This window comes from Tursiops truncatus, chromosome 14 (assembly GCF_011762595.2).
Source record: "Tursiops truncatus isolate mTurTru1 chromosome 14, mTurTru1.mat.Y, whole genome shotgun sequence".
Taxonomy (NCBI): Eukaryota; Metazoa; Chordata; class Mammalia; order Artiodactyla; family Delphinidae; genus Tursiops; species Tursiops truncatus.
In genome coordinates this window covers 62,817,593-62,826,474 of record NC_047047.1, presented here as the reverse complement: position 1 = coordinate 62,826,474, position 8,882 = coordinate 62,817,593, and the positions used below count along the sequence as shown (strand labels likewise).

The window sequence follows — 8,882 nt, the reverse complement described above, 5'->3', positions numbered from 1 at the left end:
AGTAGATCACCCCCAATTCTTGAGGAGGACACACCCACCTTCAGTTACTGTTTTCTGACTTCTGGGATAAAACAACCAGCAAAATCAAGTGAAAATGATGCTGTGCTCCATAGGTCACTGCTCATTCTTACTCTAAAAATGAAAACAGTGTGCCTTTAAATCTGTCTCTTAACAGGATTTAAGTCTGTATGCCTAAATTTGTAAATGCAATTTTCTCATTTTCTTTATTTTCTAAATACATTGTGATTGTGGTTTTCATTTCCTCTTTGACCAGCTAGTTATTTAGGAGCAGAATCTTCAATTTATAGGAATTTGGTTTGTCGTTGATGTTATCTAAACTTCTATAGGTTCTATAACTTTTTTCTTTCTACTAAACAATGTGGTGGTCTTAATTTTTTTAAAAAACCTATTTATTTATTATTTTTGGCTGCGTTGGCTCTTTGTTACTGTGCACAGTCTTTCTCTAGTTGCAGTGAGTGGGGGCTACTCTTCGTTGCGGTGCGCGGGCTTCTCATTGCGGTGGCTTCTCTTGTTGTGGAGCATGCGCTCTAGAGCGCAGGCTCAATAGTTGCGGTGCACGGGCTTAGTTGCTCTGCAGTGTGTGGGATCTTCCTGGACCAGGGCTCGAACCTGTGTCCCCTGCATTGGCAGGTGGATTCTTAACCACTGCACCACCAGGGAAGTCCAAACAATTTAAACAAACGTGTACGTGGAAACAGACACGGCCTAAAATTCCAAAGGCCAGGCAGTTACGCCATTTTGTATGGTATGGATTTCATGTTGGGCCGTGGCTCTTTAGTGAACCAACTGGAGGCATAATTAGCTTAGGGAAACAAGAATATCTTCAGAGACGTGTCCGTTTGTTTAGGCAGGCTTGTATAACTCTTTAGAGAATCTCTGAAGAGGAGTAGTAACTATGGAGAATGCCTAGCTTTACTATGTCCCAATCAATCCTTAGGTTTCATGGTCTGGAATAAATACTAAGAACCAAAGAATTAACTGACATATTATGTGGCTCTAATAATAAGTAAGGACTCTAATTTTTTTTCAATTTTTATTTTATATTGAAGTATAGTTGATTAACAATGTGTTAATTTCAGGTGTACAGCAAAGTGGTTCAGTTATACATATACATGTATCTATTCATTTTAAAGTTCTTTTCCCATTTAGGTTATTACAAAATATTGAGCAGAGTTCCCTGTGCTATACGGTAGGTCCTTGTTGGTTGTCTGTTTTAAATATAGCAATGTGTACATGTCAATCCCAAACTTCCGATCTATCCCTCCCCCAACCCTTCCCCCCGGTAATCATAAGTTTGTTCTCTAAGTCTGTGGGTCTGTTTCTGTCTTGTAAATAAGTTCATTTGTATCATTTTTTAAGGTTCTGCATATAAGTGATATCATATGATATTTGTCTTTCTCTGTCTGAATTATTTCACTTAGTATGATATCTCCAGGTCCATCCATTTTGCTGCAAATGGCATTATTTCGTTCTTTTTAATGGCTGAGTAATATCCCATTGTATATATGTACCACATCTTCTTTATCCATTCATCTGTCAGTGGACATTTAGGTTGCTTCCATGTCTTGGCTATTGTAAACAACACTGCAATGAACATTCAGGTACATGAGAACTCTAATTTTTAAACAAACATACCAGAAATTGTGCATTCAAATGAGTGCTGTCCTCTTCAACATGGTATAATGCAAAAGGACAAATTAGTTGAGTACCCCAACTTCACTGGTTTGGTTCCTTAAATAGCTATGTTGGGGATTCTGAGGCTGAATCTTGCTCAGCAGAAAAGAGTACCTTGATCTACTGTAAAATCTACCCTGTTCCTGGGTGGGGAGGGTGGAAACACAAGTGCTATATAATTGTCCTTCCTGGTCTCATGGTAAGACCCCTGGATTTGGGGGTTTGAAGACCTGCGCTTGATGGCTCTGTCATTTACCAGCTGTGAGATCTTGTGAAAACACATGCTGTGCACCTCAGCTTCTTTAATTTAATGGTAATTAGTCATAAAAATATTTCCACTTTCTATTTCATAGATATGTATGTGATAGCCCCCTTCATAACCTATAACGCACTAATTGTTATGTTATTCTTCAAGATGGTCACTCTGGTAGGCTGTGATCTTATTTGCAATTATTTGGTCATTGTACATGCTACTAAATGGGAGTACATTTACATTTTGAGCAACTTGGGAAAAGCACTTTTATATGTACCTTGTTTTCTTAATTCAGTTAGATTACCTACAAATTAATTGATCATGACCTTTGGATCTGAATGACATGACTCTTCCCCCCAATTAAATTCACTATCAATAGGTGAAGATTTGTCACCACTGGGTTATTAAATAGAGTATGCCACAGGTGTTTGAAGGTTCTTCCCAAAGAGGAATTCCAAAAAATGATTTGTGCAATGGCAGTCTCATTAGTACTAGAGTATGGTCTTCTGAGGATACTATATTGAAGGCCAAAACTCACTTGCATGTATAACTTTCTGTTAGCTTGTTTATAAATCAGTCATTTTTGCATTAGAATCTCATGGGCTGTATAGCAATATTCCCATGTGTTGAATCAGAATGATGTTCCGAGGCTGATCCTGCAGTAATTTCTAGGAATGCACAGTTATGTAAACAAGGAGCCCAGATGAATTCTCAGCTCCTGATAGAAAGGGAATTGGAGCTTTCTGGTGTTTACTGATAATATGTCAATCTCCAAGCAACCAAATGTTGGTGACTCCAGAATTGCAAAATATGGATTTAATACAGCTGTGAAAAACCTGTCTGTCCATAAGCACTACTAAGGTGAGGGGGAGGCAAGAATTATTGGCAGGAAAGCAAATGAATGGAGGAGAGTCTTTCAGCATTGGAGAGTGGGCTTTCTGAAGGGAATGTTGACATAGTTCTAATCCTAAGCTATGATGGGGGTGCAGTACCTCTCGGGGGTGAGGGGCCTCTGCCCCAGGCCCTGAGCTTTCAAAGGTCATTCTCTGACCTTCCTCTCACCATGAAAAGAAGAGTCCACAGGGCCACAGGATGTAACCATCTTCAGTCCACTGTGGTAGGAAGAATTCTAAGATGCCACCTACAATTCCCACCCCCTGTATCTTCCCCTCTCCCTGTGGTGGGACCTAATAATATAATGGATGTCACTCCTGTGATCAGATTATGTTATATGGCAAAGGCATTTGGAAGAGATCATTATAGTTCCTGGTCAGTTGACTGTAAGCTAATCGGAAAAGAGATTGTTCCTGTTCGGCTTCATTTGATTAGGTCCAGTTCTTTAAAAGGGGGACTGAGTCTTTCCTGACAAGAGAGATTCTCCTACTGGCCTTAAAGAAGCAAGTTGCTAATAGTTCTACAGCCACAAGGAATGGAATTCTGCCGACAGCCAGTGACCTTGGAAGAGGGCCCTGAGCCTCAGATGAGACCCCAGCTCTGGCTAACACCTCGATTGCAGCCTGTTGAGACCCAGAGCAGAAGACCAAGGTAAACCATGCCCAGACTCTTGACCCCTGGAAACTCCAGATAATAAATATCTGTTGCTGTAAGCCACTAAGTTTGTGGTGATCTGATATGCAGCATAGAGCACCTATGTTCATCTTCTCATCCAGTGGTATGCAAAGTGTGGTCTGTTTGCTACTGGTCCACGATGAGCTAAGTAAGAGTCAGTGTTCAGTGCTTTCTATAGCAGTTTGACACTTCTCAAACATTTAAGTTGTATTTTATAAAAGTATTGATCCGTAGTGGAGAGGACATTTTAAAAACACGACAAAAAATAGTTCTTGCCCAGAGAAGCATGGTCCCAGTTCATGAGCTGGGTATCTGTAACCCTGACATCCCTGCACAAATGACCCAAAGCCAGGGCCTGCACAGTCCTCTTTCTCTGTTTGCTCATCTAAGGGCAGGTAGTCCTGCTGAGGAAATGACCCTGGGCCTGAGGGCAGCCAATGGGCAGCTTTTTATGGGGAAGTGGGGACGGAGCTTAGGAGGTGTGGGTTGGATTGTCCGCAGGTGATGTGCGCCCCTCAAAGTGCTTGTGGGAGGTGAGAAGAGAAGGCGCTGGAGGCTGTGGCGATCTCTCTACGTGCCCCCTCAGGGTTTCCTGACAAAACATGGGAAGGCCAAATTTCCTAAATTCAAGTATGGCTTTCATGTCATTGTGAAGCTTTATTGGACAATGTAGGAGGAGAGAACACATTTTACTTAATGTAATCTTGATTTGTATTTTTTAATATTCTAGACACATGCTATGTGGGCTTCCACTTGTACTTTTGCACTGGGCTTGCACGTGTTAGGAGTGAGCCTGGAGTGTGGTCTTTGCTTGTGGGACTGTTCCAAGTTCTTCTCGTGATGCCTGCAAACCTAGACCCCTGGTATGCTTAAATGGAGGTTTTCGTTTCTTTGTTTTGTTTTTAGTGAGGCCCTACTGTAATCAACACTGAAGGGCTTTCTGCCCTGATTATGCTTAGATTTTTACTCCTTTTTTCTCAGTTATAAAATAGTGGGTTATCCTGGATTTGTAATATGCAGCAGGAACCCAGGGAAGCAGCACCTTTCTTGAACAGCATTTCAGATACATAGCAAATGCATTTGCCAATGTGGTAGGCTGAATAATGGCCCCCAAAGATATCTCGGTCCTAATCTCTGAAATTTATGAAAGTTACCTTTTGTGTGAAAAGAGACTTTGCAGATATGATCCAATTGAGGAGACTGAGATGAGGAATTTATCCTGGATTACCAGGGTGGCGTCTATATGCTATCACGAGCATCCTTATAAGAGGGAAACACAGAGAGATTTGACTCAGTAGAGGAAGGAAATATGACCTTGAACTATGATGTGACACTGCTGGCTTTGAAGATGGAACAAGGGACCACAAGCCAAAGAATGCAGCTCTAGAAACTGGAAAAGGCAAGGAAAAGGATTCTCCCCTAGAGCCTCCAGAGGGAGTGCAGTCTGACGGACACCTTGATTTTGGCCCAGTGAACTGATTTTAGGTTCTGACCTTTCAGCCACCAGGTTTGTGATAACTTGTTACAGTAGCCATAGGAAACTAATACACCAAAAATTGAGGCTCTTTCTTTCAATCTGAATTAAAAGTCTGGGGGGTTTGGTGCATATGTGCAACCACTGTCACTTTTCTAGATGCTTTCACTATCAGTTTTCTAGAAGCAAGCTTTCTGGTATAGGCAGAGTACATGAGAGTGAGGAAGAGAGTAACACAGGCCCAAAGGACACGCTTCCAAAGCTATGTGGAAGGCTGGGTCCCAGCTGGTACAGTACTTTAGAACAAAAGAGTGTTTCCTTAAAATAACTGACGGAATGCGGGAAAGGACTATATACGTGTTCAGTTTTATGAATGGCCCACAGTTGACATTTATGATGTATCAGTCCCTGTTAATAGCTTGACTGACAGACAATTAAGGGATGCATAAGACTTCCATCCGTAAATAGTCCTGAGCACGCCCGAGAAGGAGCATGGTTTAGGGCAGCCTCTGGGGACTAGATGGAAATTGAAAAGTGAAACCAAGCGAAGGAAAACTCAGGGAAAAACTTAGGGAACAAAATTTCTGACCAAGATGTCTGAGCCTGGAGTCACCTTTTGATCAGCAGGAAATGGTGAGAAGCCCCCTATCTAAAATGACTGGGACGTGAAAGGATTTGTGGCAGGATAACGGGGAGTCTTCTCCATCTCTCACTTCACTGGTCTCCGCTGAAGCCCTGAGTTAGTCCCGAGGACTGTGGATACCCTTGAGGCCAAGAGAGCGCCAAGTAGCGGAGCAGATGAGCTGAACTTTCATTCCTGTCTTCCCTGGGGCTCAGAGGAAAGACTATTTTGCAAGCAGCTGCTGCACTTCTCCCAAAAGGCCCTTTGTTCCCTTCGGCTCCCAGCCTTTGAACACGTTCTCTGTTTTTCTGTTATGCAGGTGTATGCTTGGGTCCAGCCTGGAAAACATCGCTGAAAGTTACTTGTGTAGCACCTCGTGCGTCTGTGAGGAGTTTGCTGCTGCTGACTTTCACCTCTGCTTGCCAAACAGGTTTTAAAAAATTTTTTTTAATTTTTTGAATCAGACCTTCTGGCCATAATGTTGTCCAAACAGCTGCAAAATCGTCTTGCTCAACTAGTCTAAATTTGGATTTGATTTACATCAGAAGAAAAAACTGTAGAAAAGAGAGCTTACCACCCCAAATCCACTACCTCCTCTGGCTTCCCAAGAGGTCAGTGTTTGCTGGTTGTGAATGACGGTGATCTGCATGGTGAGAAGAAAGATCTTCCCCAGAAATACTTTGTTTGTTTTCTTTGGTATTTAACACATTCCACCTGAGATTTATTGCTATGTGTGCTTTTATCCCTCCTGGGACACAGGGAGATCCTCAAGGCCATGGAGCACATCTTTCTTGTTTTCCTATTCCTTTCTCTTGCCCACTGCCCTTGGCTGTCCAATAACACTCCAGCAACTGCTGCAATTCCACACTTAATATGCAGCCCATTGAATGAAGAGAAACCTTTGCACATTAGTTATTTAACAAATTGGTAACAAAAGTACCTTGAATGTGCACAGCACCTAACCATTTTGACATGTTTTTTAATCTAATGTCTCATTTTATCTCTACAACATCCCTGAGGACTCTAGTATAACTAGTATAGTATAACTAGTATTAATAGTTCCACTGAACAGTTCAGAACATTGAAGTCTGGGAAAGTTGTGACTTAAAAAAGGTCACGCTGCAAATTATTGGCAGGGTTCATGTTAGGATCAGTTTCTTATTCTGCATCCTTGCCATGAGAGCAACAACGTGATGCTTTAGTCCATCTAGTTGACCCACAGTGAAGTATAAAACTTCTCATTTTTGCAAGTTGGGAGGAAACGGGGACCCAGTCATCTGAGTTTTGACCTGGCTGTAAATTGTGCCAATAGGGCTGGAACTGTGGTCTCCCAGATTGGAGAGTGTCAATCAAACCTTCACTCTATGGATAACCCACAAGGACAGCCTCGTAGTTCTGAACCACAGCAGGTAAACCATAATATCAACTCTGTCCATTTTCTTAATGTACCCTCTTAATTAAGTCAAGTTATTTTGTTGGGAGTGACTGTGGGAGGCTCCAGGTATGGTGATTTCCAGAAAGAAAATCTTATAGCTGCTTTTGAAGACTCGGAACCCAGAGGATGATACAGATTCTTGCTTCCTTTCCCATCAGGGCACTGCCTGTCCATATTGGAGCCCACCCTGGAGGCTAACTAGGATTTCCTTGCGCACCCACAGTCCCCTCTGCCCTTGGACCGCCCTTCCCAGGGCCCTCTCAGCTGAGTGCTTTCAGTCTGAAGGGGCAGCAGTAGATTCTTTAGGTTTTCCCCAGAGAAACCAAACCCCCCAACTCAAATCACACTTATCTTGAAACGTTAATCACTTTTCACAGCATAGCATCCACGAGTTACTCTGCTAACCGAGCATCAGTCTGCTTCATCTTACAAAAGATATTTTCCCAGCAAATATCTGGGAAGTGAAGGCAAGAGAAGAGTGAGAAGGGAAGCAAACCCCAGCCTGTCCCACTTAGAGTTTCGAGTGTGATCATATGTCCTACTCTCTCCCACTCATTCATTCAACAAACGTTTATTGAGGATCTGCCTTGTGGCAGGAATTACATTATGGGATATAAATATGAATAGGACATGGTCCTTGACTTGAGGGAGTTCATGGTTTAGAAAAGGAAACGGGTTTATTTTAAAGGGAGGTAGAATTACAGGGTTAGAGAAATGCCCAGCATAGCAGGAATGAGGAGCATTCCTGAAAGAGGTGAGGCTTCCTGGAGAAGAGGGTACTTGAATTGCCCCGTTTTGCAGGTGAGGTAATTGAGACTCGGCAGAGAATCTGTGGCCAAATGACAGACTGCAACGCCTGGAAGAGCGTTGCGTCCACTTCAGCATGATCATGGCATGAAGAAAAGTCTGGCTTCACCACAGTAAGAGCCTGGGGGTCGTCGGAGTGGACCTGGGAACAGCACAGCCCAGGGAGACTGAGGAGAGCCTCCAGGAACAGGAAGAGGATCCCCAAGAGGTAGCCAGGAGGAACTTCTATGACCCCTTAGGTGTTCACAAGATGAGGTATGAGGGCTTTGGGGTTCCAGAAAATTTACCCAGCGTCGGGTGGGGTGAGGTGGGGCAGCAGTAGGGGAGGAAGGTTGAGAAAAACTAGGATTTTCTTAAAATTTTATAAAACATCTCTCTTTGCTTTTCCCTGCATTCACGTGCAGCCTTGCAGCACCTAATAATGGTTAATAAGCTCAGCCTCTGAATATGTCATTTCATTCCCACAACAGCCCTGCAAGGAAGAGTCTTTCATTATCTCTCTCTTTAAAAATAGATGAAAAACTGTGGTTTCAGAGGTTTAGCAGTGCATTCCAGACTGCACCTGGAGTTTGAACCCTGGTACTTGGACTTCGGGGGTTCTTAGTTCCCACACTAACTCAAAGACCAGAGGCAGCCTTGACATGAGACTAAATCCATAAATATCAGGTATTAGAGCAGTACAAAAGGGGGCTGGGGAGTGCGCTAGCTGATATTTATCTCACCTATTAAGAGGTTTGTCTTATTAATCCTCACAACATCTCTATGAGAACAGCCCAGTTATTGCTCCATTTTACAGGTGAGAAAATTGAGGAGCAGAGATGTTAAGTTACTTTCTCCAGGTGACACAGCTAGTAATGTGTGGGCCAGGATTTGATTCCAGATATGTTGGATTCTGAAGTCCATATACTCGCAGCTATAATATGTAAGTTGTGAAAATAAGCTAATGCCACAAATGTTTTGATATTCTAAATCAATGATTCTCAACTGGGGCATTTTTACCTTTTAGGGGATATTTGGCAATGTCTGG

At 42.7% G+C, this 8,882-nt stretch overlaps 1 long non-coding RNA gene across 1 annotated transcript; it reads left to right on the top strand.

Moving 5' to 3' along the window:
• Nucleotides 1-568: 568 nt before the first annotated feature.
• LOC141276348 (uncharacterized) lies at nt 569-8,141 on the top strand. Its single transcript, XR_012325752.1, has 3 exons — nt 569-3,493; nt 5,933-6,043; nt 7,850-8,141. It is a non-coding gene; the product is annotated as an uncharacterized lncRNA (long non-coding RNA).
• The last annotated feature ends 741 nt before the right edge of the window (nt 8,142-8,882 follow it).